The sequence below is a fragment of the Macaca mulatta genome, chromosome 15, assembly GCF_049350105.2.
Source record: "Macaca mulatta isolate MMU2019108-1 chromosome 15, T2T-MMU8v2.0, whole genome shotgun sequence".
Lineage (NCBI taxonomy): Eukaryota > Metazoa > Chordata > Mammalia > Primates > Cercopithecidae > Macaca > Macaca mulatta.
Genome location: NC_133420.1, coordinates 68,422,413 through 68,439,600, shown reverse-complemented (window position 1 = coordinate 68,439,600; position 17,188 = coordinate 68,422,413). Strand labels below are relative to the sequence as shown.

The 17,188-nt window shown below is 40.0% G+C and overlaps 1 pseudogene across 1 annotated transcript; it reads right to left on the bottom strand.

Moving 5' to 3' along the window:
* Positions 1-13,779: 13,779 nt before the first annotated feature.
* On the bottom strand, positions 13,780-16,255 carry LOC704705 (DNA repair protein SWI5 homolog pseudogene; annotated as a pseudogene). Its single transcript, XR_013404970.1, has 2 exons — positions 16,232-16,255; positions 13,780-14,550 (listed from the first exon to the last, which is right to left on the bottom strand). The product of XR_013404970.1 is annotated as a DNA repair protein SWI5 homolog pseudogene (transcript).
* Positions 16,256-17,188: the final 933 nt, after the last annotated feature.

Sequence of the window (17,188 nt, the reverse complement as noted above, 5' to 3'; positions counted from 1 at the left end):
AAACTGTTGCTGTTTATATTTTCTGTAAAGCTTTTAATTGTGAAAAAGGATTTGTGAGGCTGGTCTTAAACAGTAGCCAATCTGGTGTGCTTCCCATGTCCCTATGGTTTGTAGCAAACTTCCTTGCAAGCCTCCATCTTGTTTTACATCCTGGGGGCATGGCTTGTAATTCCAGTGGCAAGGCTTTGTTCAGCAATCCTGCCTTACGGGATAAGTTCCTTTCTGTTTTGATATCTGCATGTTTTCCTAGCCCTGTCTCTTAAAGAACCCCACTTGGGGACTGGGTTTTCTCCTGCCTGTCTTTGTAGTTATATTTGTGTGTGTGTGCGTGACATCTGTAAAAAGAGCTCTAATTAATTTGGTCTAAAGACAGATAAGTGAGTGCTTAGATAAAATATTTTTTAAAGGGAAGAATAAAGTTGTAGTACCTTTCAGTTCACTTGACTTTAATCTTTGAGAAATAAAAAACCTTAAAGATTATTGGTATAATGCAGGTATCATTAAAATATAAATAGGTGAACGAAATTATGCTGATCAGTTGCAAGGTTTGGTAAATATTTTAAGGTTATAAACTGCTTTGTGGGTTTTGAGAACAATTTGATTTGCCAGCTTCACAACTGGTAAGACCTAGGGACATAGGGAACTAACCACACCCTTAATTAAGAAGGCAAACCTTGGCTGCACTTAGCACATGATTAAAACAACTTACCAGGCTTTACCTTAAAGCCAATAATTACTAGGATTTATCATGACATGTAATTGAAACTACTGGAAATAAATGATGTTCAATCTTCATTAGGTTATATTTTTGTGAATAATGCTAATATATATTCCAAAGTTGTAAGGGAGTTCTAAAATTCTAATGTCTTAAGTATATGCTATTAATCATAATTAAGGTTGCTATGTTAAGTTATTGTAAACCACGGAGATAACCAAACTTCTTTGTCAATTGTGTTCTAACTGTAACTACCCTGGACATTTTGTTATTCACAGAAAATAGTTGTCTTGTTTTAATTCTTTTCAAAAATGGTTTCTAATAAGCTATAGGACTCTTACAGGTGATCATAAATACAATTTCTGCTTGTATTGGAGACAATCGGGCTTCTGATAACTTTGGAGATTGTGACATTAGAATAAAGGAATATGTACAGGACTCATCAAATCTGAAATGTTCACAAATATCAAGCAAAACAAAAGTTAACTAAATGGACTGAATTCAGAAAGCTCAAGCAAGCTTTTTGACTTTTGATTGGAATATTGCTGATCCTTGATTTGTTTTTCAAGGAAACTTATTTTGAGCTATTTATAGGCTTTAATAATTGAGTAAGGTATACTCCTATGAAAAACGTTGGAACATGTTTGTTTCTGTCTGTCTGGTTCCTCTAGAGTTTGGAGACTATCTGTGAGTATTCTTATGGCAATATAGTTGTTTGCACCAGTGCAATAAGAATCATTTTTATTTTGGAACAGGACACTATTGGAGAAAGTGGTTATGTTACCAAGGCTTTGACTGGAAGTGTATGCTTCCCTTTAGGGAGTCATTATTGATTTGCAGAACCAATAAAAGCCCCATGGGAGAAACTGGCCTCATACCCTCATATATGCTGTCCCTGCACAGGGTTCCTGATCTGTGGTCAGTAAAGAGTGTCACTTTCTAACAGGTCCAGGAGCTCAGAGTTTATCTTGAGACCTTAAGAGGAGAGAATCACACAACTTGCAGCTATTTGAGGATGGAAACCCATGGCTGGACTCAGATTTTAAAAGTCTTATCTGAGATTCCTTGTGGAACAAACTTCCATCAAAGCCAATCCAAAGGGCCTATGTAGAAATAATTATTCTTGCCGCACTTTATGCAAGTAATCATGCCAAGTGTAAGACTAAAGTCTATTTTGCAAACCATTTAGTCCTGTAATTTTTTTTTAACAAAAATGAGAACTGGTGAGAAAGAAATCTTGTTTCAAAACTTATCATATATTTGTCATTAAATTCGAAACTCACTAGCAGTTTTTAAGTTTTTGCCTACATTTTAGACTAACCCTGCTTGTTCCTATAAAGCAACCAGCATCTCTGGCTGCAGCTCAGAAAGAACAAAAGGGATGGATAATGTAGAAATCTGGATCAATATTCTAGCTCAAAGCAATTATCCTGCAAATTCTGCCAGGTGATGGGAATAAACAGGGTGCCCATCATATGGAGGTTTCCTTTTTGGGAAAGTAAGACCAAGGGAGCTAACCAAAGCCAAGCCCCATGCACCCAAATCCTAGCAAGCATAACTATAGTTGTGAGTTATCTGGATGTGTCAAAAGACACCCTTTTCTCTCCCTTGATGGAGGAGGACTCAATTCCACAGTTTCGCCTTAGCACTCAGCTTATGATAAGGAGTCCACGACACCCCCTAGAGACACAGTTTTGTCCCAAACTCAATTCCAAGCTTCAGGTTAAAGCCCTAAGAAAGAAAACTAGATATAAGGGACCCAGAAGCAGACAACAGAGGTTAAAAGGCACAGTGCAGGTAAGCATGGCTGATTCCTGCCGATTAAGCCAAGTCCAAGCTTCCTATTTCAAGGATAAAGGCCATGTTAGTATCCATGGCATAAATGAAATATACGGAATTCAAGGCTACTGACAGCAGGGGAGATAGGACATCTGTGCATAACAGCAGATGATTTTCACCTCCTAGGTCCCCCTGCTTCGTGAGTGCAAGCTGCTTTGACACTCATGGCAGCACCTGCCAAGGCGCCGGGACTTGGGGATGAGAGGATGGAAGAAGGAAAGAGAATGTTCTTCCTGCTTTCCCTCACATATCCCGCATATCTGCTAGGAAGAGAAGAGAACCAGGGATGCCTGCTCCCTCTTTCTTTATGAGTAGCCATTCATCTTCAGTCTGCACCCCTTTCAAATGCATCCTGAACTCCTGGGACTCGTTTGAAAGGTACCTTCTTTGTTCCTTTCTCCTCCTCGGTTCTGTCTTCACAGAAAGGTAACTGTCTTCATACTACAGGACACTCCCCTCAGATGCATCCTCCAAAATGGAAAGAGTGAATTTTCTAAACTGGTTGGCTTAGTATTGGGTTCGGGGGAGGGGAACCCAAAAACCCAACATGCCAGCAAAAAGGGTAAATATGTTTAAGTTGGGCTTTTGGCCTCCCTCGCCCCAAGCAAATTGGTAAAAGGCCTCAGCACTTTAGCGCTGTCCTTACCCCTCCCTTTGTTTTGCATGCGATCAATGATAGCTATTGTAATGTATACATAGGTATTGATGCAGGTTTTCTAATAACCCAGTTTGTTTGTTCTTGCCTTCAGGCCATTAAACTTCAAATGGTCATGCAACTGAAGCCTCTGACGATGGCCCCTGCTGCTGGGAGCCCCTAAATAGGCCTCTGAGGGAGCTCTGACTGCTGTTTACTCCAAAACATCACCCTCTGTCAGCAGGAAGCAGTTAAAACCAGTCTTCATCCTTATCCTTATTCTAACAGCAGTTAGATGTACTTCTTTAGAGGGTGGGAATAAACAACCAGCTGGGAGGAGGTCCCCGGAAAAACTCCAGCCAGCCTGCACACTGGAAGGAATGTGCACTGAGGTGGAGCCACAGAGGTTTACACCGTTTGCAGTGGCGAGGAGCCTGGCACCTCCACTTCCTGGGTGGAACTTGGGATTCAAACTGCGAGGCGGGAAGCAGGAACTCTAGCCTGTGGAGAGTCCCTGGTTCCCCATTTTTTCCTTTTCACCCAATAAAACCCTGCTTTACTCACACTTTAAATCATCTGTGAGATTAAAACTTTCATGGCCCTGGGACAAGAACACTGTCTTTAGCTGAATTAAGGACAAGTCTTGCAAAAAAAGCACCCTGCAGGCTCACAGATATATTAGACCTTAATAATTATATTCTTGAGCAAGTGTTACCTAGGAGCGATTATGTGTGACACTGCCCTTACCAAGGCCATAGGATTCTGGAAAAAGTTACTTATGAAGTGACATGCGCATCCGTGTGAAGAGACCACCAAACAGGCTTTGTGTGAGCAACATGGCTGTTTATTTCACCTGGGTGCAGGCGGGCTGAGTCCGAAAAGAGTCAGCACAGGGAGATAAGGGTGGGGCCGTTTTATAGGATTTGGGTAGGTAAAGGAAAATTGCAGTCAAAGGGGGGTTGTTCTCTGGCGGGCAGGAGTGGGGGTCACAAGGTGCTCAGTGGGGGAGCTTTTGGAGCCAGGATGAGCCAGGAAAAGGAATTTCACAAGATAATATCATCCCTTAAGGCAAGGACCGGCCATTTTCACTTCTTTTGTGGTGGAATGTCATCGGTTAAGGCGAGGCAGGGCATTTGCACTTCTTTTGTGATTCTTCAGTTACTTCAGGCCATCTGGGCGAATACGTGCAAGTCACAGGGGATGTGATGGCTTGGCTTAGGCTCAGAGGCCTGACATTCCTGCCTTCTTATAGTAATAAGAAAAATAAAACAAAACAATGTGAAGTGTTGAGGCAGTGAAAATTTTTGGGGGGTGGTATGGAGAGAGAATGGGCGATGTTTCTCAGGGCTGCTTCAAGTGGGATTAGGGGCAGCGTGGGAACCTAGAGTGGGAGAGATTAAGCTGAAGGAAGATTTTGTGGTAAGGGGTGATATTGTGGGGTCATTAGAAGAAACATTTGTTGTATTGAATGATTGGTGATGGCCTGGATACGGTTTTGGAAGAATTGAGAAATTAAATGGAAGATACAAGGTCTGAATAAAACAAGGAGAAAAATGGGTATTAAAGGACTAAGAATTGGGAGGGCCTAGGACATCTAATTAGAGAGTGCCCAAGGAGGCTCAGCATAGCCTTGCCAGCAAAGATTATTTATTTACTTTAAGAGGGAATTTAGAGTGGTGGTTTGGGATAGCACTAGGAGATATCAGCTGTGATGGCTTGGAGAAACAGTGTAAACTGGCAGTGTAAACATGACCAGGGCATTTATGAGTCATTAAGAACGGTGAATAGGAGTATGACTAGACAGAAGACAGTAGGGATGACAAGTTTTTTGGGGTGCAGTCCAAGTTGGTCTAGTGTCTGGAATGAGACTGGGACCTAATAAAAAGGAGTGTCCACGCAGGAGCTCAAATGGGCTGTAACCTGTAGCATTCTGAGGACAGGCCTGAATTCTGAGAAAGGAAAGTGGTAAAAGTATTGTCTAGTCCTTTTTAAGTTGGTGACTGAGCTTGGTGACGTGTGTTTTTAAAAGACTATTAGTCTGTTCTACCTTTCCTGAAGATTGAGGACGGTAAAGGATATAAGGGTTTCACTGAATACCAAGAGCCTGAGAAACTGCTTGGGTGATTCGACTAGTAAAGGCTGGTCCGTTATCAGACTGTATAGAGATAGGAAGGCCAAACTGAGGAATTATATCTGACAGAAGGGAAGAAATGACCACGGTGGCCTTCTCAGACCCTGTGGGAAAGGCCTCTACCCATCCAGTGAAAATGTCTACCCAGACTAAGAGATATTTTAGTTTTCTGACTTGGGGCATGTGAGTAAAGTCATTGGCCAGTCCTGGGCAGGAGCAAATCCTCAAGCTTGATGTGTAGGAAAGGGAGGGGGCCTGAACAATCCCTGAGGGGTAGTAGAATAGCATATGGAACACTGAGAAGTGACCTCCTTGAGGATAGATTTCCATGATGGAAAGGAAATGAGAGGTTCTAAGAGGTGGACTAGCAGCTTGTAACCTACATGGAAGAGGTCATGAAATGACGACAGAATAGAATGGGCCTGTGAGGCTGGAAGAAGATATTTTCCTTGGTCTAAGAAACATTTGCCTTGTGTGGGAAGAGATTGATAGGTGGAAGTTTCAGCGGCGGAGTAGATGGGAGTGCCCGAAGTGAAGGAGGAAAACTGCCCTGCGGGATAGAAGTTGGAATGCTAGCTGCTTTCTAAGCTAACTTATCAGCATAAGCATTGTCCTGAGTGATGGTTGGGGGAAGAAAATAGATTTTGGAAGTTATGAGAACTGTAGAGAGTTGAGCATAGTTTGTGATTTTTAGGGCCTCTAACAGTATTAAACCAGTGGCAGCCGCTGTGCGCAGACATGAGGGCTAGGCTAAAGCAGTAAGGTCAAGTTGTTTGGACAGAAAGGCTGCAGGACGCGGTCCCGGCTCTTGTGTTAGAATTCTGTCTGCACTAACCATGCCTAGGAAGGAAAGGAGTTGTTTTACAGAAGGGATTGGGGTTTGGGAGATTAGCCAGACATGATCAGCAGGGAGAGTAAGTGTGTATTTATGAGAATTATGCCGATAGGTAACAGATGAGGAAGACATTTGGGCTTGACTGAAGTAACGGGGCTGTCCGTGAGGCCTTGCAGCAGTACAGCCCAGGTAATTTGCTGAGCCTGATGGGTGTCAGGGTCAGTCCAAGTGAAAGCAAAGAGAGGCTGGGATGAAGGGTGCAGGGGAATAGTGAAAAAAGCTTCTTTAAGAACAAGAACAGAATAGTGAGTTGTGGAGGAAGGTACTGAGGACAAAAGAGTATACAGGTTGGGCACCACAGGGTTGATAGGCAAAACAGTTTGGTTGATAAGGCGCAGATCTTGAACTAATCTGTAAGACTTGTCTGGTTTTTGGGCAGGTAAAATGGGGGAATTGTAAGGAGAGTTTATAGGTTTTAAAAGTCCAGGCTGTAGCAGGCAAGTGATAACAGGCTTTAATCGTTTTAAAGCGTGCTGCGGGATGGGATATTGGCGTTGAGTGGGGTAAGGGTGATTAGGTTTTAATGGGATGGTAAGGGGTGCATGATCAGTCACCAAGGAGGGAGTAGAGGTATCATATACTTGTGGGTTAAGGTGGGGGGATACGAGGGGAGGATGTGAAGGAGGCTTTGAACTGGGGGAAAAGGCAGCAATGAGGTGTGGCTGTAGCCTAGGAATAGTCAGGGAAGCAGATAATTTAGAGGTTTAGAAGCCTGGCTGTCAATACCCACAACAGATATGGAGGCAAGGGAAACAGGCCCAGAAAAGAAGGTAATGTGGAGTGGGTAGCCCCGTATTGATTAAGAAGGGGACGGACTTACCCTCCACTGTAAGAGTTACCCAAAGTGTCTGTGATGGTCCAGGAGGTTTCCGAGGCAATGGGGCAATGTCAATCTTCAGCCGCTAAGCCGAGAAGGTCTGGAAAGGAGTCAGTCAGAGAGCCTTGGGCCAGAGCTCCAGGGGCTCTGGGAGTGGCCGCTGGGCGAGATGAACAGTCTGATTTCCAGTGGGGTCCCACACGGATGGCACACGCTTAGGAGGAATCCCGGGCATTCCTTGGCCTAGTGGCCAGATTTCCAGCACTTGTAGCAAGCTCTTTGGGGAGGAGGTTCTGGAGGAACCCCTGGCAGCTGCGGTTCAGGCGTTTGGAGTTGTGTGCTGGAGATGTAGCTGGGGTTTGTCTCACAGTGGAGGCAAGGAATTACAACTCAGAAATAAGTTGCTACTTGGCTGCCCCTACTCTTATTATTGTACACCTTGAAGGCGAGGTTATTAAGTCCTGTTGTGGGGTTTGAGGGCCGGAATTTAATTTTTGGAGCTTTATTTAATGTTGGGAGCAGATTGGGTAATAAAATAAAATGCATATTGAGAATAAGTCGGCCTTCTGACCTTTCAGGGTCTAGGGCTGAAAAGCGTCTCAGGGTTGCTGCTAAACGGGCCAGGAACTGGGCTAAGTTTTTTATATTTGATGAAAAAGAGCCTAAACGCTAACTGATTTAGGAGAGGTCGGATAAAGAAAAAGGAACATTAACCTTGACTATGCCTTTAGCTCTACCCACTTTTTTAAGAGGAAATTGCTGGGCAGGTGGGGGAGGCCTAGTCGTGGAACTAAACTGTAAGCCAGACTGGGTGTGAGGAGGGGAGGTGATAAAAGGATTACAGGGTAGGGGATCAGAAGCTGAGGAAAAATTGGGACCTAACTCGGCCTGGCGAGGAAAGAAGAGATCAGATGGGTCTGTAGACAAGGAAGATTAGAAAGACTCAGCGACGATTGGGGTTGGGACTGAGGGGACAGGCAGGAGGGAAAGAAGGAAAATTTGGGAGGAGTTGCATTGGAAACAGAGACTAGGGAGGGACGGATGTGTAAAAGAATGCCTGGACGTCAGGCACCTCAGACCGTTTGCCCATTTTATGACAAGAATTATTTAGATTTTGTAGGATGGAAAAATCGAAAGTGCCGTTTTCTGGCTATTTGGAGCCATTGTCAAGGTTGTATTGGGGCCAAGCGGTGTTGCAGAAGAAGATAAGGTATTTAGGTTTTAGGTCAGGTGTGAGTTGAAGAGGTTATAAGTTCTTGAGAACACAGGCTAAAGGAGAAGAAGGAGGAATGGAGGGTGGAAGGTTGCCCATAGTGAAGGAGGCAAGCCCAGAGAAAAGAGAGACTAGAGATACGGAGAGGAGTTCGGGGGTTCTTGCCCCCCAGAAAAGCGGGAAAGGGGTCAGGGAGCAGAAATAAGGTATTGGGGTGCAAAAATAAGAGATCGGGGCACAAAAATAAGAAGGGGTGCAAAAATAAGAGGTCAGGGCACAAAAATAAGAGGGGGCATAAAAATAAGAAGTCAGGGTACTTGCCCCTCCCCCAGAAAAGCAGAGAAGGGGTAGAAACAGGGAGAGAACGGGTCGGGGTGCTTGCCCCTCCCCCAGAAAAGCAGAGAAGGGGTAGAGACAGGGAGGGTAGGGGTTGGGGTGCTTGCCCCTCCCCCAGGAAAGCGGGACTTGCTGCTTAGGGTGAAGGACCAAGGCAGGCGTCTCCGCAGCGTGGTCAGACACACCTGAAACGTGGGTGAGTAATCAGAGAGGCATCCCTGCAGTGATTAAACACCAAGGGAAGGCTGCCTTCCCCAGTCCGTGACCGGCGCCGGCATTTTGGGTTCCATGGATAAAACGTGTTTCATTTTCTGGTTAGAGACAAATCCTTTGTCTCTAACCAGAAAATGAAAGGAATTGAAATTAAGAGAAGGGAGAGATTGAAGGGTGGTGCCAAGATTGAAAGGAGAAAGAGGTTAAGAGAGAGTGAGAGAGGTTGAAGAGAGCAAAAAGAGGCCACTTACCCGATTTAAAATTGGTGAGCTGTTCCTTGGGCTGGTGGGTCTGAGGACCAGAGGTCGTGGGTGGATCTTTCTCATAGAGCAAAGAGCAGGAGGACAGGGGATTGATCTCCCAAGGGAGGTACCCTGATCTGAGTCAAGGCACCAAAATGTCATGCGCATCCGTGTGAAGAGACCACCAAACAGGCTTTGTGTGAGCAACATGGCTGTTTATTTCACGTGGGTGCAGGCGGGCTGAGTCAGAAAAGAGAGTCAGCATAAGGGTGGGACTGTTTTATAGGATTTGGGTAGGTAAAGGAAAATTGCAGTCAAAGGGGGTTGTTCTCTGGCAGGCAGGAGTGGGGGTCACAAGGTTCTCAGTGGGGGAGCTTTTTGAGCCAGGATGAGCCGGGAAAAGGAATTTCACAAGATAATATCATCGCTTAAGGCAAGGACTGGCCATTTTCACTTTTGTGGTGCGAGGCAGGGCATTTGCACTTCTTTTGTGATTCTTCAGTTACTTCAGGCCATCTGGGCGAATACGTGCAAGTCACAGGGGATGCGATGGCTTGACTTGGGCTCAGAGGCCTGACGTGAAGAATTATTATCAAATGGGATAATATCTCTACCTTGGTTGTGCCAGGTGGGTTTTGAGAAGAAACATCATAAAATATTAGATTAATTCATTTAGACGGTTAAGCAGAATTCACCCGTGTTAGAATAATGATACCTGACAGAGATTCAGTTCATATTGTAAAGCTTTCCCAGTATTCTTTCATTTGTAATATATTTAAAAATTCTAGTAATTGCCTATGCATTGTGTACCTGTTTTAATTTACTATTAATTACTTCATTTAGCAAGAATTTATTGACACTTTGTGTCCCAGTCATTCTGTAAAATGATCATTATCCAGACGCTACACTTAGTTTCAAGGATCTCACTGTTAGTGACAGTTTCCTTCATTCAGAGTTGATGGAGTTCAGAGATTGACATTACTGATTGGTATAATCCTTTTAAATGTAACAGTTGATTGACAATAAGAGGCAAAAGGCTAGGTTTTAGAAATGACACTTTCTTACAATTAAGGTTTGCAAATTAATTATTAGTTAATTTCCTGTAATTAGTACTGCATATTTCCTCAAAGGATTAACATGTAAAGAATCTGTAGCAACGGTCTTAATAATAATGGGATATTCTATTGTAGCATCCACCCCCTCATTTCTCATTTTTAAAATACCTCAGGATAAAAAACAATATGCTCTCTATAACTTTTTATTGGATTGAAAGTCATCTGCAAATCTCTACTTCTAGTGATATATGTAGTATTACCTGTGTATATATTATAGCTATCATTACATTCTTTCTTATTGCCTCATAAAGGTATATTACATATATTTTCAATTCTGACAACAGTGATATATATATAGTAATACCTATGTATACATTATAATAGCTATCATTTATCGCATTATTTTTTATTTCCTCATATCTACATATACATTATTTTTCAATTCTGACAACAATAATAAGAAGTGGACATAAATATTTCTGCCATTTAATATGTAAGGAAATCGAAGCAAGCAGGTTAACAATTTGCCTCAGTTCTCACTTATATCTAGTAAGTAGGGGAGTCAGTATCCCAATATTGGCAGTCTGACTCCAATAACAGTTGTAATATTCTTGCTGTTTTTATAGATGTGTAATTATATATACTTTTGTATACTTATATAGTATTATGTGTACTGTATTTAACAGTTATCCATCTGTGTATATGTTTCTGTTCTTGTTTTGTATGTTTGCTCTTGGTAAAGAGGCAATAGCATGTTGAATAGGAGAGTGCAATGGTTTGCAAGCTAATTTTAAAAACTGAAAGTTACAGAAGTATTTCCTAATATATTTATACACTCCAATTTAGCACAATAAGAAAACCTACTAAATAAATGGCAGTATATATTTGCATATACATCCATACTTCTTGGAATGCTAAAACAAAAAGTATTATTATACTGTTTGTATATGTAGAACAATTTCATCATTGCATTCATTTAGATTTCCAAAATCTGTATGTTATGATATTTTATATGTAGTCTGTCAGTCAAATCAATGAGATTGGTGTTTACTTAATGTCTTAAGATTCATTTTTTAACTTACTGTTTTGGCTTATGATTCACTTTTTAGTATCATACTGTTTTTTTCTTCAGAATGCTAAGCCATACCATTATTGTTCATTAGATCCTCAGGAGACTCTTTATTCAAGCTTTCATAATATGGTCAAATGAGAAGGTAGCATGTGATTTAATGTAAGCAAGTATATTGAATTTGAAAACAACCATTTGAATTTGGTAAGATAAACTATGCTAATGAATACAAACTGTGTACATTTTAGATATTTTCCAGTACTGAAATTAATATATTTTGCCAAAGAAAGCAATTCTTATTAAAATATATCACTTTTATTCCCATCTGTTTTTTTAGAAAGTCTCAATTATATTTAGTTTAAGCGATTTACCCATAAGGTCTATCTTGTTTTAACTCTAAAGCTTTCAAGACTGGAGAGTAATTTGATATGATCCAATCCCTTTAATGTTTGAAGATTTTTACTTTAACCTTTAAAATGTTGTTATAATTTATGCATTACTGCATCTTTGCAAAGGTTAAAAGCAAGGCACAATCATACATGGTACCAAGAGAATAGTCTACATTTCCTGCTATTATCCCCATCTTCAAAATAGATTGGTCTCATGCATTTCAATAGAATTTAATTATATTTCTCTAATTCCCTGAATGTTTTTATTAAACCAAGAAGTTCATAAGTTAATGGTTCCATTTTATCTTGCTGCATTTGAATTTTAAGAATATAATGATAACAAGGAACATAAATTTCTACATATAACCACATTTCTTCTTTCAATTTGACTATAAAACAGCACATAGGCTAGCATTTTAATGCTAAATATGATATATTTCACTTTTGGTGTTGCTTTCTTAGGAAATGTAAAATTTGTGATAGAGACATCAGCAATAATTTTTATATACTCTGCTTCAAAATTCAGTTTCATTGTAGTTTGAAAATTATCTACATCAACTCTTCCAAGTTTATATATATATCTGTGTGTGTGTGTGTGTATTCTAATTTCACATACGTTAGTCCCTTTCAAATCAGTGTATAACTGGCCTTTATAATAGTGTTGTCATAATTTTTGAAGTATGTATTTTCTATATGTTTAAATTACTGTGTGATGTTGACTTGTATAATCCATGAGGCCGTGTATGCTCATAATTTTTAATTAATAATCATTTCTGGTACCATAGACTCACCTTTCAAACACTTGAGCAACAGATGATGCTAGGCTTTGCAGCATTCACTAATTGATTTTCTAGGTCAAAAGAGGTTAGAGCCAAATCTTTAGTACATATACTAATTCATTTTCAACAATAAGCTTGAAGCAGTATGCATAGTAAAAGAGCTACACATGCAGCACAGAAGTGATTGAAGACTTTGAAGAAAAATACAAAGAAAACATGGTTGAAACAAAGAAAAATAAGAGGAAACTACGGTGTTTTAATGTACTGGGCTCTCTTTTTATTCTTGACACTGGTACATGTTGTTTATTTTGTCTGAAATATTCTTCTCACATAGCATTATCTACTTTGCTTCTAGTGATTCTTAAATTCTCATCTCAGATGCCATTTATGCTGAAAAGCTTTCTTTATTGCCAATATTAAGTTTTTTCTTATTCTATGTTCTTTAATTTTTTTGTCTCCCATAAAAGATTATTGCATATTTATATTTTCTCCTATATGGCCACTCTCTAGACAAAAAGTATATGAAGAAATCAGACACTACCTCCTTATTTTTTTCTGTCATGTACCCACTTTATGCTCCAGAAATTGTGTAATAGATGGATGGATGGATGATGGATGGATAGATGGGTGGAGGAATGGATGGGATGCATGGATAGATGATTAGATGGATGCATAGATGTATGTATGCTTAGGTAGATAAATGAATTGGTGCCTGTATACCTTCTTTATCCTATTTTATCCTCTCAGAAGTCATTATCTTATGAAAACATCAGGCTTTCTCCAGAAAATGTCTCACATATATATTTGATCAATCTTTCTTTCTGTTATATAAAGGTTTGTCCTCTATTCCCATTGTAAATAGACATACTTAGGAAAATAAGACTTTGGAAATGTTGACATATCCCATAAAAATAATCCGAGTAGGCAAATCCCAGTTGTTCTTATTGAAACTTGTTTATATGCAATAGATGCCAAAAACCTATATTTCTTTCAGAAAACAAAAGATAACATGTGAAAAGTACTTGACACCTAGCATTTGTTGGCTTTCTTTTGTTAATTAAAAAAGTGGGTTTCAATTTACATACGGCAATGGAGTCACAATATTAACAATGAGAAAAGGAATAACAATGTGAGATAAACTTTGTGAAATGTTTTACATACTTTTTAACCCTAACTAGCTTCTGTTTGAGAGATATTGATTTATTCTAATTGCAGGTCTAATGTATTTAATTTTATTCACTCTTTTAGAAAACAGAAGTGATAAATCTTCATAGATATATCCCATTGTATAATCATGTATAATTCTGTGAGATATAATTCCAAGGCTTCTAAGCGCATGTTTTAAAAACCTAAATTCAAGTATAAGACTAATGAAGTATAAGACTTGAATTTTAAGACTCCTTTTAACTTTTTTCTCAATTTTTTCTTATAAGGTCTATTTTTGTCTTAAAATTTCTTTTTTTTTTTTTTTTAGTGTACAGATATGTTTATTGACAAATAAAGTACATGTACCCCTATACAAGTATCACTGCGACATTTCAGGAACCTTGGAGCTGGGAACGCCCCTTCCTCCCTGCCCGCCTCTTCTCTAGGCTCCTCCTGATTCAGCTTGGGCTCTCTAGAAAAGCGCTTCTGGCATTTTCTTGCTGGAAACTCTGTAGGTGTGCTGGTTGGGCTCTCAGCGTTTATCATGTCCACACCCTTCTGTCCCTGGGGACTGTGGACAAGGGGCGATGAGCCTGCTCAGTCATTCATGTCCAGCCCAAACTCTGGATACAACTCTTTGGTGGTGACACCTCGGATCACAGCTAGTTTGCCCATCAGCATCTGCCCCACATCCTTGATGTCATTGTACTCGTGAAGCTGGGTAATGTGGTCCTCCAGTTCATCCACACTGTAGCCTTCAGATATGAACTGGGAGATCTCCTCATCCAGCATGTCCCTCTTCTCCTTCAGTTTCTGAATGTCAAGGTGCAGAGACTCCTCGCTGGTCCCATCAGCCTGGCCAGACTTGGGCGATGGCCTAGGGGATCGGAAGGCCCCGCGGCAACTTCGGGTAAGTCCTGGTTCAGTCCTCCTGAGCCCTGGGATCCGAGGCCCCCGGATCAGGGGGTTCAGTGGCGCAAGAGGGTCCAGCGCGGGAGTCGGAGAGCGGCCTCTCAGGTGCGCGGGGCAAGGAACACTGACTGTCTTAAAATTTCTAATGATGTGCACTACAAGTTTCTAACAGTGAGTCCAAAGTTATTCTAAATTTGTGAAAAAAACATGTCTATGAAAGAATATATTTATTTAAAATATATCTCAAGAGAGGGAGAAGCAAGAATTCTGCGGAAAAGGAATTTAATGAAGTCTCTGAAGAGATTATGATAATTCTTGCAAAGTCTAAGAAATATGTTAGTACATGTGAATTAAGATAAATGCTAATACAAATAAGCATATTTTCAATTCGAGGACCATGCAGCTTCAGAAATTTTAAAAGATGACATCAAATTTTTTTAGTCTACTTGTGAAGAACTTTGTGTGTGCATGTGTGTGATTTCTGTAAAAAGTAAGAACAAGAGTGAATGTGGATCCTAGTGATAGAAGAGAGAAACTGTAACTTCTCTAATGATCACTTCGTTGCTTTTGTCTAGTTTTAAAATATTTGTGTCATTTATCTCAACTTTTTTTTTTTTTTTTTTTTGAGACGGAGTCTTGCTCTGCTGCCCAGACTGGAGTGCAGTGGCCCGATCTCAGCTCACTGCAAGCTCCGCCTCCCGGGTTTACGCCATTCTCCTGCCTCAGCCTCCCGAGTAGTTGGGACTACAGGCGCCCGCCACCGCGCCCAGCTAGTTTTTTGTATTTTTTAGTAGAGATGGGGTTTCACCGTGTTAGCCAGGATGGTCTCGATCTCCTGACCTTGTGATCCGCCCGTCTCGGCCTCCCAAAGTGCTGGGATTACAGGCTTGAGCCACCGTGCCCGGCCTATCTCAACTTTTTATGTGTCACAATATTTCTTCTTGAGAAGACTAAGAAATAATTGATGTAAGATGATATGTTTCTCAATTAATATGTCATCATAAAAAATGAAATCTTAATAGAAAAAAAGTGTGTAGCTTAGATCTCTAGAAAAATAAGATGTACTGCTAAATTCTTCAAAAAATGAATATCTTTAGTTTTGCTGGTTATTTTTTAGATAATAGAAATGAAGCCAATACTCTCCACTTTGGTCTGTTTTTCCTTTTCTACTCTCCCATCAATGTGTATCTACTGGAGTTGTAATTTTACCTGAACAGACTGGCCAGTTAGTAAAAGAGCCTACATGTTAGTCTGACACTAGAATTGGCCATCCTGGATCTTTTGAATGTAAAATGTGAAAATGCATGGTAGCACAGTATAAATAAACAAGAAAAAACTGTCTTACATTATTATAGATAGCCATCACATGAGTAATATGCATGCACGCACAAACTCACGCCCCATGAACATTGGCATTCATAAGCATTCACGCATCTTTCTTTAAATTACTTGAGAGAGAGAGAGATGATATGGAGATAAAAGGAGAGAGGAATGAATGAATATCTAATAGATGACTCTTTAAAAGGAGCTTGCTACTTGGTACTTGGACATTTCTTTCACTTATTACTTACCTATTATTTACATTTATAACCAGATTTTTCCATCTATCTATGTCTTTATCTATAGTGAATGAAGATTTTCAGGAATTAAAGAAATGACTGGAAATCCCAAATTGTCTGAGGAAAATAAAGAAATATAGTTAACTCATTAATATAAAGTGTGTGGTTTTAGGGTGCTGCTCTATATGCCACTGGATTTGCAACATAATATACATTATATTAATCTTATTGCCTTTCCAAGTTTAGAAATACATGTGGCCCTAAAGATTTTGGATAAAATTCTTGACCTCTATTTCAAAATCAGTCGCCATATTGACTGTACCAAAGTACACTTCAAACCAGCAGGGGAGTTTTTACATAGATACTGTGAGACCTTTTAATATTGCCAAGAAGATCCATGCGAAATGGCTTTCCACTGTTGTGTTACAGTAATCTTCCTTAATACTGAGGAGCTGACACTTACTTACATATCTGTAGGCATTTAGTATTTCTTCTACTTAAAAAGCAAATGCCTTTCCGTAAAGTTTGCTCATTTTCCTTTGTTTTCCTTTTCTACTTAATATACAGTGTAGGAATTTTGTTTGTATTCGGAATATCACTCTTGTTATTCCATGTGCTTATTTTTTTACCTTTTTCTATATTTTTATTTGATGTCAAGATTTATCAAACTTTTTTGATCTCTGTGCCTTTCACACTTAGATCTTTAATCTACCTGAAATGGATTTATTATTCATTTACTATTTACTAAATATATATGTACTAAGCACTTCTCCATTAATTTATTTTATATTAGAAGTAGTATGAATCTAATTCATTATTCAAAAACTCAGATTTATTTTGTAATTAACCAAGTATCTCTTCAACCATGTCTTGTCTGTATTTTATCATATTCTAGAATTCTAAAATTGTGACTACCTCTCTGTTTTTTCTGTATTTTATTTTTTTATTTTTGTTTTATTTTGTTTTTGAGATAGAGTCTCTGTTGCCTAGGCTGGAATGCAGAGGCACGATCTCTGCCCCCTGCAACCTCTGCCTTCTGGGTTCAAGCAATTCTCCTGCCTCAGCCTCTCAAGTAGCTGGGACTACAGGTGCCCACCACCGTGCCTGGCTAATTTTTGTATTTTTAGTAGAGATAAAACAGGGTTTCACCATGTTGGCCAGGCTGGTCTCCAACTCCTGACCTCAAGTGATCCACCTGCCTCGGCCTCCCAAAGTGCTGAGATTGTAGGCATGAGCCACCATGC